The 16,436-nt window shown below is 40.8% G+C and overlaps 1 pseudogene; it reads right to left on the bottom strand.

Annotated features, from left to right (window-relative positions):
- Positions 1–13,616, bottom strand: part of LOC149191690 (protein BYPASS1-LIKE pseudogene) — a 96,628-nt pseudogene extending 83,012 nt beyond the window's left edge.
- Positions 13,617–16,436: the final 2,820 nt, after the last annotated feature.

Raw genomic sequence — 16,436 nt, 5'->3', positions numbered from 1 at the left:
TAGTATCCATGTTATGGTATCCTTTCCATTGAACTTCCTCTTACCAATCTTTAGAATATAGTGGGTCTTCAATCTAATGTTAGAGTCTATGAAATCATGATTAGCATTTCTTTTGTTCTCATCATGAGTTTCCTCTACTACCTTTTCACCATAGGAAGCATTTCTTGTAGAAAATTTGTCAAACCTTTCTTAAAATCTTCCATGTTTCCTTTTAGTTTTTCTTTTATACCATCGATCTTAGCTTCTATTGCTTTTTCTGAGATAGAAATTTTTTGCACTTAGTCTCGCAATTTTAATATAGCATGTTGCATTTCTTCCTCTTATTCATGTGTCATAGCAGATATTTCAGGTAGCTTACTAGATGTTTCCATTTTCTTTCTTTGGGGAATCAATTAATGATAATTATGCTTCGCTATTCCCTATCAATCGCTTCAAACTAATTTTTCAAACAAAAATTCTACAAATTTTTAAAACTACACACCTTCTTTTTTTCTTTGTAAGAGCTCGACATTCAATCTGTTGTATCTCTATAATTTAGGATCTCAAAGGTCTGCAATTTTGTCTTGTCATATCCCTATGAGTCCTATTTCCAACCCCACAATTCTAATCAAGATTGGATTCTTCAATAAATATTTATGCTCAATCTCCCATGATGACCTAATTATAGACTCGTTCATTAGAGAGAAAATGTATGGAGTGCCACGTGTTAGTGTTTTGACCTTTGGCCCTTAACATTATACCCAAGAAACTTCAACCCATCCTATTTTTGTCAATTTTGATGAAATTTAAATCTAATGTTCAGAGACAAAATTATGAATATTTCCCAAGATCACTTGTTTGAGATGGAATTCTGGAGCCTGAAAAAACCCTAACTTCCTCATATCATATCTCGGAAAATATAGAGAGACAAGATATGAAATTCATATAGGAGGTTCATCACAATTTATGCTCCATGTGGTTTCAATTTATGATTTTAAATATTCATAGAAAAATATTTATAGTGAAAATTCCATGATGACCTATTTGAAGCAGTGAATCCTCAGAGTCCAAAGCTACGATACCAAATCTTATGAAACAAACTCATAAGATAGAAGAAGAGATATATCAACGACTTCAAAATTAGAATCTTCAAGGGGTAAACTTCCTTTACATTACACAAATGAATAATTCTTGGATGATTCAAATGAAAAAACATCCTTTCTATATATAAGAGTCTAAGGGGTCACAATATAATTAGAGTCAACATAACAATAGTAATGTAACAACACAACAATAAAAATAGTGGGCTTCTATGGTGCACAATAATAACAATATGGGGACTACATGGGCACAAAAATATCAATAAGGGGGCTACAATGATAATAGCAATGAGGGAATACACTGGTATTATAGGGACATAACACTTTCATTTCCTTTTCAACCTTTCATCTCATTCCTTGGACAATTCAAATTAGTGGTATAAGAGAAATTTTCTCCCCTTTGTGTCTCGATGCATGTCCTTAATGAGGATAAGGTATAGATAGTTGGGTCTCAAGATAGTTTAACTTGGAAATAATCATTATCACCTAACCAAGTTGCCTCCCATGGTAGAATAAAGGAGAGATGATAAAGCATGAGATCCTATCAAGTTTTTGTTTAAGGAATCACTTGCATGACAAAGGAAGGAAATGATGGAAACAATTTCCAAATATTTCAACAACTTCCAACAACGATCAAGGCACCTTAAACCAATGGTAACTTTGGACGAGCATTTGGTGAGCTCTAGTATTGCACTAAGAGTGATGCAACTTCCAGAGGCAATTTAACTTTACTTTATTAAATTTGGGTTTCATACCAACTTCGAGGTGATAGTGTTATATACACACTAGATGCATTCGACTCATGCCACCCTCAACTAAGTCACTTAATAATTAGGGTTCTAAGACCATTCCTCTACTTGAGCTAAGAGGAGATTAACTATTGAAAGTAGAATTTGAAGGCCAATCCTAGTGAATAGAAAGTAAATGCTTTTCAAGTCAAAATTGTAAATTCCATCAACTTGTAAATGCTATGAAAGAACACAAGACTTTTGTTAATTTGCATAAAGGAAACTATTATAGCTTTCACTCAATCTTCTAGATATCAGGGTTGCTTGAGGATAGAAGATTATCCTACCAATTCATAATTCAAGAATTAATTAATTGACTATCTAATTCACACGTGTAGAGTAAATAATGTCCTAATTGCTAAATTCGGAATGAAAGATCTAATGCTATTTGATTTTGCGAGAAAGGAAAAGCACTGAAGGGACTGGTCTAGGTGGCACTTATGGTCATGGAGCCCAATTTGAGGGTCAAACTACTCCTAAAATAAGCTAGGTTATCATTGCACGTCAAAACAGACTACTGGAGGTGTGCTACAAGATGTTGCTACAGGATTCATGTACTGCTACAGGATGTCCTAAAATGCTACACGAAGTTCGCCAAGAGGGTTTAGAGGATAAGAATAGTTAGATGAAGTGTTGGAAGGTTGGATGAAGGTTGTAAAAAATGTAGGGAAGGTGATAAACACCCCTAGCCAAGCCCATCACTTCAAGAAGGCCAAATTTGGGTTAATATTGCTGCTCACGGTGACTGAAAACAAAGATCTAGAAAATGGTTTGGAATGCATCAAAAGGGAGTTAAAAGGACCAAGATGGAGTTGATGAAAGGTTCCCTTGCCTACAAATCCAACATCCCTACAAAAACACATGCACCTGTTCCTCTTTTCATTTGCAAAACATTACAAGTAAATGTGGAAAACATGAAATAAATTTGGAAAACTTTATAACTAATGCTAAGGACTTGATCTATGCAATTATCTACCTTCTAAGCTACAATAATGTGTGAAGCAAGATACCAAAAGCAAATCTTTCCAAGAAATCATAAACAAACTATCTAACCAATGCTAAAACTTGATCTATGCAATGAACATGAAATCACATTTTGTTTTTGGGTTGTGATGGTGGGGTCTTCTAATCATGCTCCCATGAGGGAAATGAGATAGAGGTCACAGTCACATACATTTTCATGAATTTTACTCTACTGAACTGCAGCAACTAATTAATCTTTTGAGTTAAAAGAAACATGATTAAGAAACAACTAATCAATCTTCCAAACTAAAAGAAACATGAATAAAATTTAGCAACTAATCAACACTAGGCTAAAAGGAATATAGATACATGAGAGGGGCCTCTGCTACTAGGTTTGGGCCCTAACCCAGGAGCTTCAGCCCTCTAAGCCAACTCAGTGTTGGATCAAAACAGAACTTCTCATCATCATTCCAAAATTGTCAAATACATCATCAAAATAACAATCAACAATTCTTAGCTCAATGGCCTCTTTGCTACAATAAAACTTTGAACCCTAAACAATTCCTTAGCTTGTTTATAAAAAAAATGGAGCTTCCAACATGTCCCTAGGAAATAGGGATATTTCACTCCCTCACTTGAGAATAGGTGAATCTAGATCTTCTTTGACTTATACTGACTTGACTACTGATGAACTATGCCTACTTGGCTATCAATGGCACCGAGTTGATGAGAGATACAGTGGGGATATTTGACTAATTGGAGGATTTGAGGTGGAAAATCTTCTAGAATATCTCTTTCTTGTCTACTCTAAGTTCATGCACTCAAATCAACTCAAAATTGCTCCAATTCATGAATTTAACACACATTAGGGTACATGACATAGAAACACATATTTTACTCTCACACTAAGCATAATATAACGAAATTTGTAGATAAATGTGAGAAAAATATAATTTAATAAGTTGGATGATGGCATTGTGACCCATCTAATACACCTATTAATGGGCATCATCAACATCATTTTTCAAGGTATAAGTTAACTTTGATTTCCCCTTATTTGAATTCCAAATAGATGCAATTTAGATAAATAATTAAATTTGTTAGAGGAATATTACTTTGTCCATAAAAAAATTGCAATCAAAATATCACCTTTTCATTCTTGGAAGCCCTTCTTCATGTCAAATATTGGTCGGAAGGTTACTGGGAGAAAATGGAAATGAGTTTGGGATATTCAAGGAAAGACCCATTTAGGAGGTTTTCTTTGATTATGTTGGATTAGTGGGTCCTAAACTAGGTTTAGAGTTAGTTTTGCTAAACAAAACCCTACACTAACCACCCTTCTAGCATCAACCCGTGTAGCATGGATTGAAGTGTCACCCAAAGCACTATGGGGGGAAGTTCGAACCAAGTTTCTACACCCAGAGATTAGTGTGATGTACTTTTATGTCCTAGATCTGCCTTTGTGCATATCTCTAAGCCCTTCAGTCTTGGCACTGTAATTTCCTTCAAATGGTCCCTATCCCTCCGTGAAGGTCTATGATTGGCTTCTACAAACCTTTAATAGATAGGTTATCTACTTACGCACATCATAGACTAGCCTCAGATCGAAATCCACACAGATTTTCTTAAGTGCTTAATCAAATTAACAAAAAATATTATAACCTTCATGTAAATACTTAACATGCACTGTGTTCAATTAAAGAGATTCATCCAACATATATGCGCATCAATACATTATTAATTCATAAAGACATTCTTTGATCACGACATATATCGTAAGCATAAAAAACAGAAGTAAAGATGTAAACACATGAATTTTTCCAACAGTCTTCTTTATTAATCTTCAATATAAGGCTATAGCTCAAAACTTCCCTATGCACTTAGCTGCAAAGGTCCATGCACTTAGCTATGGACACTACCCTAGGCCTTTGTGCGCTCGTCTATAGAGCCTTTTCCTCCTCTAAGACTTACTTCTCTGTGTTATCTTTCTAAGACTCTAGTCATCATACCTGTTATAGACAATTTTGTGCCTTGCAGCATCAGGCATGAATTGTCAATAATCCAAGGGATCCAAAGTCCCTAAACATGATGTTCCTACCCCTAGAGGAACAAGGTCAGCAAACCAACAGCTCTCAGATCAGTTCTCCACCTGAAAACACTCAAAAACAAGCAATCCTGAAATCAAAGCAGGTGCTCCACTAGGCTTCTGCGCTGAAACTCAACTCCTCCATGGTGTACCTGCGTTGCAAAGCAGGTAGAACAAAGGCCACCTGCGCTGAGCGAGATGGGACAAGTGGCACACTGAGTCATTGCTCTGGAATCTTCCAAAAATGACACTTGGATCAGGGATTTCGCCTTGTGATGAGTCAGAGGCTCTGTTTCTCCAAGTGGAAGCAAAGTTCTCCAAGTGGACTCAAGAACTAAAGATCAACTGAAGAGAGAGAGGACACAAGGCAGCTACACATCAGTTGCAAGCTGACTCATCCTTTCTCAATTCATCTATATATTGAGCTCTCTCCTATGAGCTCAGGAGGCTAGAATTTTGTGCAAAGTAACGATATGCTGTTGGTTTCACTATAGAGCTATTGGGTGATTGCTTGAAGGAGGTGAAGAGGAGAAATTCTTTCTGCTGGGAGGTGTTGCTGGATTGGGGCCTTCAATGGTTGTAACACTCTCAGAACTTTACTTCTTCCATTAATAAAAGCTATTGAGTTTCTTCTATATGCACTTGTTTCAATGATGTATTGTGATAATTGTATATTTGATTTATGCTAATCCTTGAATCAGTTATGATTGCATGCTTCTTGTAGTTTCCTTCTTTGTTATTTTGCAGGATCTCATTGTAGCTGGGCCAGCAAAAGAGCAAGGAGCTGGGAGCAAGCAAGCAAAGAGAAGAGTTTGGATTCGACATTAAGCGCAAGACAACGGTTAGTGCATTTCTTCATTCTCTCTTGCTTTCATAAAGAAGTAAACCTTAAGTAGTTTTCTTTACAGTTGTTGCTGAGGTACTATCACCCTTAGAGTGGGATAGGGTCATCCGAATCGGATACTTTTCCCTACAAAAAACTGGCGACTCCACTGGGGATCGTATCTGTTTGATTGTTTGTAGTATTTTGCTATTCATTTCCTGAACAAAAGAATACCAAATCGAAAAGCTTTTGACTATATCAAAAGCGAAGTAGAGGGCAGCTACTCTAGCTCATTTCTGAGCATGTTCATGATTTGAAGAGCTGATCTACAAGGATCCTTGTAAGCTCTTAGTGATAGCTTTTCATCTTCCTTGTCATCCCTTAGTGTGTGCTTGACTGATAGCTTCTGATTTGAGCAAAAACTGTGAATTTTTGAGAAAATTGTGACCCGGAAACTGTGAAAACGCAACTTTCATTTTCCAAAGCAGGTAGTACATAGGCTACCTGCTTTGCAACGCAGGTCCCGAAGGGGCTACCTGCGCTGAGAGCCAGACTGGCTGTGCAGCACCTGCGTTGGCCCAATTTTGCCTTGTGCATTTGGGGTTTCCTCCCTTTTTCTTGCCTGTTTTCACTATAGATTTTGCAGCCAGTTACCAGTCTTGTACCTATTCTGAAACCAACCTTACTTGCCATCATTCCGCCTCTGTTATATAACGAAATTGTACTTGTTCTTTTGTATTTCTTACATCACTTACAATTTCCCATAACGAAAGTGAACTAGTCTTGCTTTGGCCTCTTAGATCTGAACCTGTGTTAGGCATTTCGCTGGTCTAAAGAGTTAGCTTGTTTGCTGTCCATAGCTGATTAGTCTTTTTACTTTCGTCATTATGGTTTGATTTCATGTATTTCCAGTGATTAAACAAGTAAATCTTAAGGTGTCTTTTGATTTTGGACTAGCTTGTTTACTTTCGCTTTAAATCGAAATCAAAGTTATATAACAACTTTCTTTTTGTAATACATCAACATTAAGAAAGGGAAAAGAAAATACATGCATTGTGCATTTTGCATTTGACTGTTTGCATGCTGATTTAGGAAATTTTGCATTAGTGTGTGCTCTATGATCTGTGTGAAAAGATTTGCCTTTCTTCTCCTCAGTAGTTAAGATTGAAAAGTTGAAAGATTGAAAAGTTTGCTTCTCATCTTAGACTGCATTCAGGAATTTGTTACATACATCTCGTGGTGATCCTTAAAGGCAAACTGCTAAGCAAGATCAACATTAAAATAAATTCAATTTACATAACAACGCTTTGAAACATAACGCAAACACATAGAGGTCTAGGTAGAGACGTGTTCCGGCGTCGTTAAACGTAGTGACTGTCGATCTCTACGAAGGTGGGTGATTCCTCCTGAGAGTCGGTGGCACTAATACGGACTTGTGCTCCCACGTACCGTCGCGTATATATTGGGAGACCCCTATAGGAACAAAGCCTTTATCCATAGGAAGCCGTGTCGGCCGCCCTACTGATCGCGATGCCGTGAACACAACATTCACGAAGATCGACCACCCGTACCGTAAAACGTATTCTGTGGTTTCGCGAAAAGTTTGGCACACCCTCTGCCTAGAACTCCAGAGTAGTTTCTTTTGGCCTTTTTCAAACTCTATAACTGAAAAAGTCCATCCGAGCATTTGTCACTTCGGGCTCATTAAAACATCGAAGGAGACTAGAGTCATCTTTAGCTTTTTCTCGACTCTTAAAACATGAAAAAGCAAAGTTGTGTCTAAAGCGTCGTAAATAAAATTTATTTTAATCGGAACATAATCACCTGTTATTCCCACGTTGATCTTTCAGTTGACAAGTATGGAGCCCACCAACCAAGGAAGTCACCTTGGTGGGAGTCCCAATCCCTTCTCCTCTTGGGGAGATGTTGGTGCGCCTCATATGGCCACATTGTCACTTCCAGGATTGACAATTGGCCTACCTGTATGGCTCTTTTCAACTAATGTAGTTCAAATCGCCACTAATCCTGAGCAGTCGAATCAACAGTCAGACCAGTCTCGAGCTACCCACCAGCATTCCACCTCTTACAATTCTTCCTCTGATCCTTCATCTTCGCAGGGTAGAGCCGGCAAAAGTCAGCCTCCCATGGAGAAGAAGGAAAAGAAGAAGAGAGAAAAGAAGCAGAAGGGGCCTATGGCGAAGGCGACTGGGGGCAAGCAAAAGACATTTGACAAAAATCCACACACTCCACCGACCGGGCCTAAATCGCCATGTGTCATTTGCAAAGGGACCCACTTCCACCGCGATTGTCCTTGTATTCCCCGGATACTAAGGGACTGGTCCCCCAGGTTGCACAATCCGGTAGCATCAACCTCTGGTAGTCATGTTGATTGCAGTCCATCAACTAGCGAGAGTGAAGGACGAAAGGGAGACCAAGATCACCCTGTATGTTGTGTGAAGGCGATCACGCCATCCACCGATGTCCATTCTTAGATGAGGCGAAGAGAGTTTTGGAAGATCGTCCGGTATCACCGTTACGACTTCTGCCTGGATACCAAAAACTCGTGCCTAATCCCTCGATAGTTGAAAATCCAGCTGGCCCGCTCAAGTGGTCAGCTGAAGTGTCCGTCATTGAGAATGAACCTACTGAATCCAGACCAGACGAAAGTCTAAAGGTCGAAACGGCAGTTGACCCGGTTCTTCCTTCAGAGGTTTCATCCTCAAATGACACCGTCGTTGAAGATTCATCTTCAAATGACACCCTCACTGAAGAGAATAAGGATGACACCATCCAGATTCTTTTCATCAACACAGACTCTGATGAGCATTAGGGCAATGCGCCCATTCCTTTATCGCAGGAAGGAACATCGTCAGGGTCGTATCCGGCCGTGTATTCGGTCCCACCACCAAGCAACCTAGTTGTATCCTTTGATTGGAATCAACTAGGCAGACCCCGGTTACCAGCCAGTATACCATTCAGAATCATTGTCCAAATCTATAGAATGGTGATGGCTGGAACTATCATTGATGAAGGGGCTTCTGTGAGTATCCTTTCCTCTATTGCTTGGAAAGCACTGGGTTCCCCGGTGCTTTTACCTGAGATGAGAAATCTATCAGGTTTTGATAAAGGAACCAGTCGCCCGTTAGGGATTCTCCCCAATGTTCCCGTTACATTGAAGGGGAAGACAATTCATATGAACGTCATGGTCGTCCAAGGACCCTTGGTGTATAACTTACTCCTTGGACGAGACTATATATATTGCATGGAGGCAATAGTGTCCTCACTCTTCAGAGTTATGTGTTTTCCGCACGAAGGAAGAATGGTCAAGCTCGTAGACCAACTTTCATTTCCAGGATCACGCATCGCAAATAGTCAAATACCATCCCTTAACGGTTTATTCACTCAAGGAATGCCTCCACCCCCGGTTCTACTTCCCGATGAATGCGAGTGATTCGGAAAGATGTAACTGGGACCCAGGGGGCATGCACCCTGGCCTGCCTTGGGCAGAGGAAACCTTGGGTATAAAGTTGATTTCCGCAGAAGAATATGACTAGTCCGTATCCCGTCCGAAGGAAGGAAGAGAGGGTTGTTCTAGAATAAGATTCTTTTGTCAAAGTTATGTGAGTGAGATAATCAGCTTCTCGCTCCCCTTGTCTAGGTAAGTAGGCTCTCCTGAGGAAGGAGATCCATTTGTGGCAGCAAGTAGCCACCATCTTTGAAGGCAAGCCTCACCCATTAAAACATATGTTTTGAAGGATAAGTAGGGGCAGCCTCCAAAGAAAGAGATGAAATTGCTGCAACAAGTAGTCACCATCCTTAGCAACCTAATGATAGACATCGCCGAAAAGAGAGTTCAGTTTGCGGCAGCAAATAAAACCATTTTTCGGATAATAAGAAAGAGGCAGTGCCTCGAAATTATACTTTATACCTGGGGGCATGCAAACCTTTTGGAGTGCAAGCACGGGACGACTATTTATTTTTTAAATTTTTAGGTCCTCCCTTTAAACCTGTAGGTCTAATCCGTTAAACTCGTAGGATTAGCCGTTTCCAGCTTGCATAAAGAAAGGATGTGGGGCAAAAGTCAAAACTTGCCAAATAGGAGCATAGCTTCGTGAGATAAAGCTCCTTAAAAAATAGCTATCTCACCTGAGGCGTTTCTTGTATTATGACTAGTATATTCGAGCAGTTTTAGCACACAGTTCATGCTCGTTAAAAAATAAACGCAAGATTCGAGCAGTTTTAGCACACAGTTCATGCTCGTTAAAAAATAAACGCAAGATCCGAGCAGTTTTAGCACATAGTTCATGCTCGTTAAAAAATAAACATAAGTTGTGAGCAATCTTCCCCTAGAGTTCAAGCTCACCCAGAAAAAATGAACCGGTAAATAACCGTGGTAAATGTAACCTTTGATAGCCATATTAAAGCCCTTGGTCGTGTTCTTGCAGTCTCACCTCCATCTGTTCATTTGGCCAATCGTTCATCTCCATATGTTTGTTTACCCATTTTGAGGAACAGCTGCGAAGAGTGATTTCACTTAGCCATCCTTGTGACACTGCCGTGATTGGAAAATTCCAACCTGTACCTGGAATCTACTGCTATCCCTGTTTATCACTCGTTCCTCAAAAGATGAGTCTTCTTTGAGCTCTTTTCTCCTGACTCGTAAAATATGAAAAGTTTGCCGAGTTTTGGCCTTCCAGCTCGTTAAATGACCGGAAGAGCTATCCCTCCTCTAGATTTTAATCTTTTTGGACCTGAGGGATTATTGCACAAAAAGATCGAGCGCTTGTTTTGTTCGGCTCGTTAAAGCAATCGAAAATTCATCCCTTCTGTATTGTTTTATACTTTTTCGGACTTAAGGGATTAGATGACGAAAAAGGAATTCTGGAGTTGACTTTATGTACCTTTTCAGACTCTCTAAAAATGAAAAGGACCGAGTTATCCTTGTCGTTAGACTCGTTAAAATTCATTAAATAGCGAAAAACTTGTCTTTAGACGAGAACGAGTTTCCCTATCGCTAGGCTCGTTAAAACATAGCGATGGGCTTGCCCGAAGGGAAGGTTATAGAACAAGCATATGTTATCCTCCTCAAGCTTGATAAAAATAAAGAGGTACTGGTCAGCAATGACTGGGGAAAAATTGGGAGAACCTCACAGCTTTAATGGTAGCAAGTCGCTCTTGAACATGACACTTTGTCCTCCGTATCACATCGGGTTGGGTTGTTTCATTCACCGGTCTCATCACCATGGTCCTCGCCACACCATCCATAGTTGGGGTAATGCTACCGATCCATCACATCAGTGTCGTTATATGTTCAAGAGATGTCGTTCTGCAAAGAGTCAACCGTGTCCCATCCACTGCCATACATTGTCCTTCATCCATTTCATGACCGCCACCCTGAATCATACATCACAGTTTGTTTTCACCTCATCACAATCACTAGCTCAGTTTCGTGTCAATGATGTGGGATTCATTAAGGCCCTCCTTTGACGGATCGCTCCTTGTCGACATCAGCTCATTATCCAAGGAGTTGATCTAGGAACACCCCCTTCAGTACTTTGAAGCTTGCATGCCTCAATGGCAAGTTTCTCACTTCCGGCGACAGGTATACATCAATGACCTTCGACCAGAGGATTTTGCATGGTGGTCGATGCCAAGTCCTTTATTCCCACCATGTGAATTGTACTGTTGTACCTTGAGGGTCATCATCCTTATCGGTGATTCCTCTCGCGCTTGTTAACGGTTTACATCATTGATCGGTAATCAAGCGATGTCTTTCCATGTTCGACTTCAAGAAATTCTCACATGGATCGACATGTACATCGAGTGAAGATCGGAAGAGATTGTAGACCCCGGATCTAGTTTCATCCATCCGGGCTGCGATATATATTCAGGATATAAAGACATTTGATATGTACATCATTGCAGCAGATGATCATCCTTCTCAAAGGATGATAATTTCAGCAGAGAATTATCAGTCTATCATCAGACGATCGTCTGTGCTATGTACCAAAATGAACTTATAAAGCTGAGCATGGGAATGCCCGCCTCAGCTAGATCATGAAAAAGAATGAAAAATAATGTATTGTATTGTATCTTATTACAGGACACTTCTCAGCAGATTGAATGAACTTCGGATCCTCCTAATAAAGCATTTCACCCGATAAACGACCTCATACTTTAGGGGGCATCTGTTATAGACAATTTTGTGCCTTGCAGCATCAGGCATGAATTGTCAATAATCCAAGGGATCCAAAGTCCCTAAACATGATGTTCCTACCCCTAGAGGAACAAGGTCAGCAAACCAACAGCTCTCAGATCAGTTCTCCACCTGAAAACACTCAAAAACAAGCAATCCTGAAATCAAAGCAGGTGCTCCACTAGGCTTCTGCGCTGAAACTCAACTCCTCCATGGTGTACCTGCGTTGCAAAGCAGGTAGAACAAAGGCCACCTGCGCTGAGCGAGATGGGACAAGTGGCACACTGAGTCATTGCTCTGGAATCTTCCAAAAATGACACTTGGATCAGGGATTTCGCCTTGTGATGAGTCAGAGGCTCTGTTTCTCCAAGTGGAAGCAAAGTTCTCCAAGTGGACTCAAGAACTGAAGATCAACTGAAGAGAGAGAGGACACAAGGCAGCTACACATCAGTTGCAAGCTGACTCATCCTTTCTCAATTCATCTATATATTGAGCTCTCTCCTATGAGCTCAGGAGGCTGGAATTTTGTGCAAAGTAATGATATGCTGTTGGTTTCACTATAGAGCTATTGGGTGATTGCTTGAAGGAGGTGAAGAGGAGAAATTATTTTTGCTGGGAGGTGTTGCTGGATTGGGGCCTTCAATGGTTGTAACACTCTCAGAACTTTACTTCTTCCATTAATAAAAGCTATTGAGGTTCTTCTATATGCACTTGTTTCAATGATGTATTGTGATAGTTGTATATTTGATTTATGCTAATCCTTGAATCAGTTATGATTGCATGCTTCTTGTAGTTTCCTTCTTTGTTATTTTGCAGGATCTCATTGTAGCTGGGCCAGCAAAAGAGCAAGGAGCTAGGAGCAAGCAAGCAAAGAGAAGAGTTTGGATTCGACATTAAGCGCAAGACAACGGTTAGTGCATTTCTTCATTCTCTCTTGCTTTCATAAAGAAGTAAACCTTAAGTAGTTTTCTTTACAGTTGTTGCTGAGGTACTATCACCCTTAGAGTGGGATAGGGTCATCCGAATCGGATACTTTTCCCTACAACAATACCCATAGACATAGACACCTATCTACCTTAGACTCATTAAGACACACCTATTTATACAAACCCATCGTCTGCGGACCATGGGTAGATATCAAAAACCAACTCAACTTTATGTAAATGAGGTTAGAAACCCTTTTTGACTCCTAACTAACTACACTCTCTGCATCGAAAATTCGTGGAGACTTTACATCTTTTTATCAAAATTTACGACAAAACTTTGGTTTTTAGCCCAAAATTGATCCATGGGACCCTATCCCAATAGGCCCCCAAAAAAAAGGTCATGACTCGCCCTCGATTCACTTCTCTGGTGTAGTTATCTTACTACGAATATCCCCCATCTTCACTTGCACAAGTTATACCTTGGTAGCGCTCTTTGTAGCTGTCTGATTCAGTTGTTCGACTAGTTGCTCCATAGCTGGTCCTTCGTCGGCCAGCTTGATCTTTTGTTGTGTTAGCTACAAGTTCGTCAGCTTCTCCTAAATGTTGGTTGAGACTTGGTAGGCTTCTTCCAACCAAGGAACCAACCTGGCCTTAAGCACTACCTCTTTTTTTTGAGCTGCTTCCACTTGTGCGAGAAGCTGCTTTCCCTCTTGCAACTTGGTAAGGCACTGCACAGTAGCAATTAAGCACGTCATTGCCCTAACCTCATTATACTAATTTTGGAGCTCTTGGATCTCTGTATTCAATATTTGTAGGTTGGGGTATTCTTATAGGGTCGTCACCAACTCCATCACCTATTCAAACAAGGTTTTGCATTCAACGACTGCAGCATCCACAGTAGCCATCCCTTCCTTGATGGCGGCTCCACATTGTTCCCTAACCTTGAGCAGAGTCAAAGGCTTTGATTTGAGTTGCAGCTCTGTGATTTTCATGTTGATTTTAAATTGAACTCTCGCAACTTCTACCTTTGCCTCTCGGATGCCTGCAGCTAGTTTCTGGATCTTGGCTTTTAGTTGTAGTTCCTTAGGTATGTGCAACTCTCGCACCATTCTGCAAGCCTCTGCAAACGTGGCCGCCAAATGGGAGCTCTGCGCTTGGATAGTATCCCTTTCTTTCAGTGCCTGCATCTTCTCAATGAAAATTTGTTCATTCTTCACCTGGTACTCGCTTATTAAACTGAGAACGCACAGCTTCCGAGCTCTCAATTCCGCTACCCCTCTTGTCTGCAATGCATGAAGAAATTCACAGGGAAGCGCTGTAATATTTAGGCCCATGTTATTAAGGGTACTTATGATGATCTTTTCATTGGCCAATTCTATGCTCAGGGACCCCTCTAGCAGAGAAACTGTTCTAAGGTCCACTATCCTTACCCATTTTGTAGCCTGACTTGTCCCCGGTGCTAGGCTCATCTCTACGGCGCTCACTTGACCTGCACTTATCTATATTCTACTAGTTTGGATCTATAGTTCGTGTAGATCCTTCTCGACATTTCCTAACTACTGCATGTATTGTTGCTCAAATTGTTGCAACAGTTTAGTTGTAGTGTCATGCACTTTGTCATTGATATCATCAAGATCACTCTCTATCAAGGTGGTGGGATCCACCTATGTTTTATTTGACTTATTCTTCTTGCGAGAGCCCTCCTGTTGCTATTCTTTGCACTTCCTTATCTAAATGGGGTGCTCTACCCCTCATCTCCACCTCCACCCTATTCAGATTGCTTTTCCTCCTCAGTTTTGGGTGATGGAGATTTGCCACTACACTCGGAGTCGTGTTGTTCTTGCTCTGCCTACTCCTTTGCAGCACGATCCTTTTCCATGTGAGCCTTCATTGACTTCCTTCTTCTGTTGTGTGGCCAACTTTTGTACCGCCTATTTTTATACATCCTTTTGTTTCTTCTCAACTAAACTCCTCATTCCTTTGCTGGTACCTGCATCCAAGTCAAACAGGGTGTGCCAATCTGTTGGCCAGTGCTTGATCACTTCCTGTATGGTATCATCGGTGACCAAATATGGTAAATCGAACCACTTCTGATGTGGTTCCTTCCGCACCTGAATGTAGACGTGGTGGAAATTTGTGTTAAATGTAGCATACATGGATAGTTTCTCATATAAGGTTGGGGACAACCTTGGGCATTGGTTGACGGCCATGTGGAAGAATTCTTCAATCATCACCCAAAAAACTTTTGTTTCTGTGACCCTCATGGGGTCCTTCATGGCCCAGAGGGAGGAAAAATGTGTGGCCTCCAGTAATCCTTCCTTCAACGGAGGAAATTGACTGTCCTCCAACAGCTCTCAGATGACCAATATGATGGAGAGCATCAACCACGCAGGGCACCCACAGTAGCTACTGGCTCTCATCCTGGACCTCACGACAATTCACAAGGAATTCACTGCATAAATACCATGACTAGTTAAATTGCATGCCCTTCACGCATTGTGCAACTAATGATATCATAAGCATAGGGAAATCATTTGTATGACACTTTCTCATAACATTTTCGGCCAGTATTTGGGTGGCAATATTCACTGTGGGATCATTGATGGATGTGATGGAATAACCGTGCAACTTTTTGACAAGCTCAAACTTCTTTTTCATCTTCTCTGCCAAGTCTCTTTCACCTGTCTTTTCACCAAACTCCTTGGCTGGATTCAAACCCTCATATGGTAGGTGTGTAATCCTATGGATGATCATATCCATGATGGGTATATGTGCACCAAGCCATAAGCACCCTTCGTGCACTAGAGTAAGTAGTTTCCACACACAAGTGGTGTTAATATTAGTGCGTTGGTAGTGGGGCACCCACAGTAGCTTCAACAAACCAGAGTTCTCCACTCAGATCCATTCAACTGTCTCCAACTCAGTGACACCTGAGTCTGGGTAATACACGCGTCTCATATAATTTTGTGTCACGAGGTGAGGGAACCACTCATGGTTATCCAGGTCCCAATCCTCCATTTTTAATAGGGGAACCCATGTAAGGCACGGACCTTCAAAAGTTATCTGCTCTGAAAATAGGGGTGTATGAATAAGGAATTTATCCAAGTTTGGGTCCTTGCAAACCTTCAGCTTCCCTTTTCACGGAGGGATAAAATCAAGAAAATTAGTGAGGCACTTCGCTCCCTCAGTGTTTATATCCTCAGTGCCCTATTCGGCCTCCAAATCCACCACCTTCTCAGGTTTCTTGTCCTTCTTCTACATTTGAGCTGCAGTATGTTTCCTAAGCGACTCATGCACTGGCACTGACCTCTTTTACTTGTCTTTCTTCGTCTGCTGGGTTTCTCACACAGGTGTAGGCTTCGACCTAGGTGACCTCTGTGCTATAGGAATAAGAGCCAGAGCTTCCATGCTTACCACTAATGGAGCAGCTCCTTTGGATGTAATGTCTCCCCCAGTACTCACAGTCTCAAGAGGGCTCAGACCCAACATGGTTTCCAGGATAAATTTCTGATTTAACTCGGGCAAACTAGTAAATACAGGGCTCGCAACCAAATCCTCAAAGAATAAGTGGCTCA

Source organism: Pinus tabuliformis, chromosome 2_2, assembly GCF_031772625.1.
Source record: "Pinus tabuliformis cultivar Carrire ecotype Pingquan chromosome 2_2, CPIR1, whole genome shotgun sequence".
In the NCBI taxonomy this organism is placed as follows: domain Eukaryota; kingdom Viridiplantae; phylum Streptophyta; class Pinopsida; order Pinales; family Pinaceae; genus Pinus; species Pinus tabuliformis.
The sequence above is the reverse complement of the archived record's forward strand: the minus strand, read 5'-3'. Positions and strand labels throughout refer to the sequence as shown.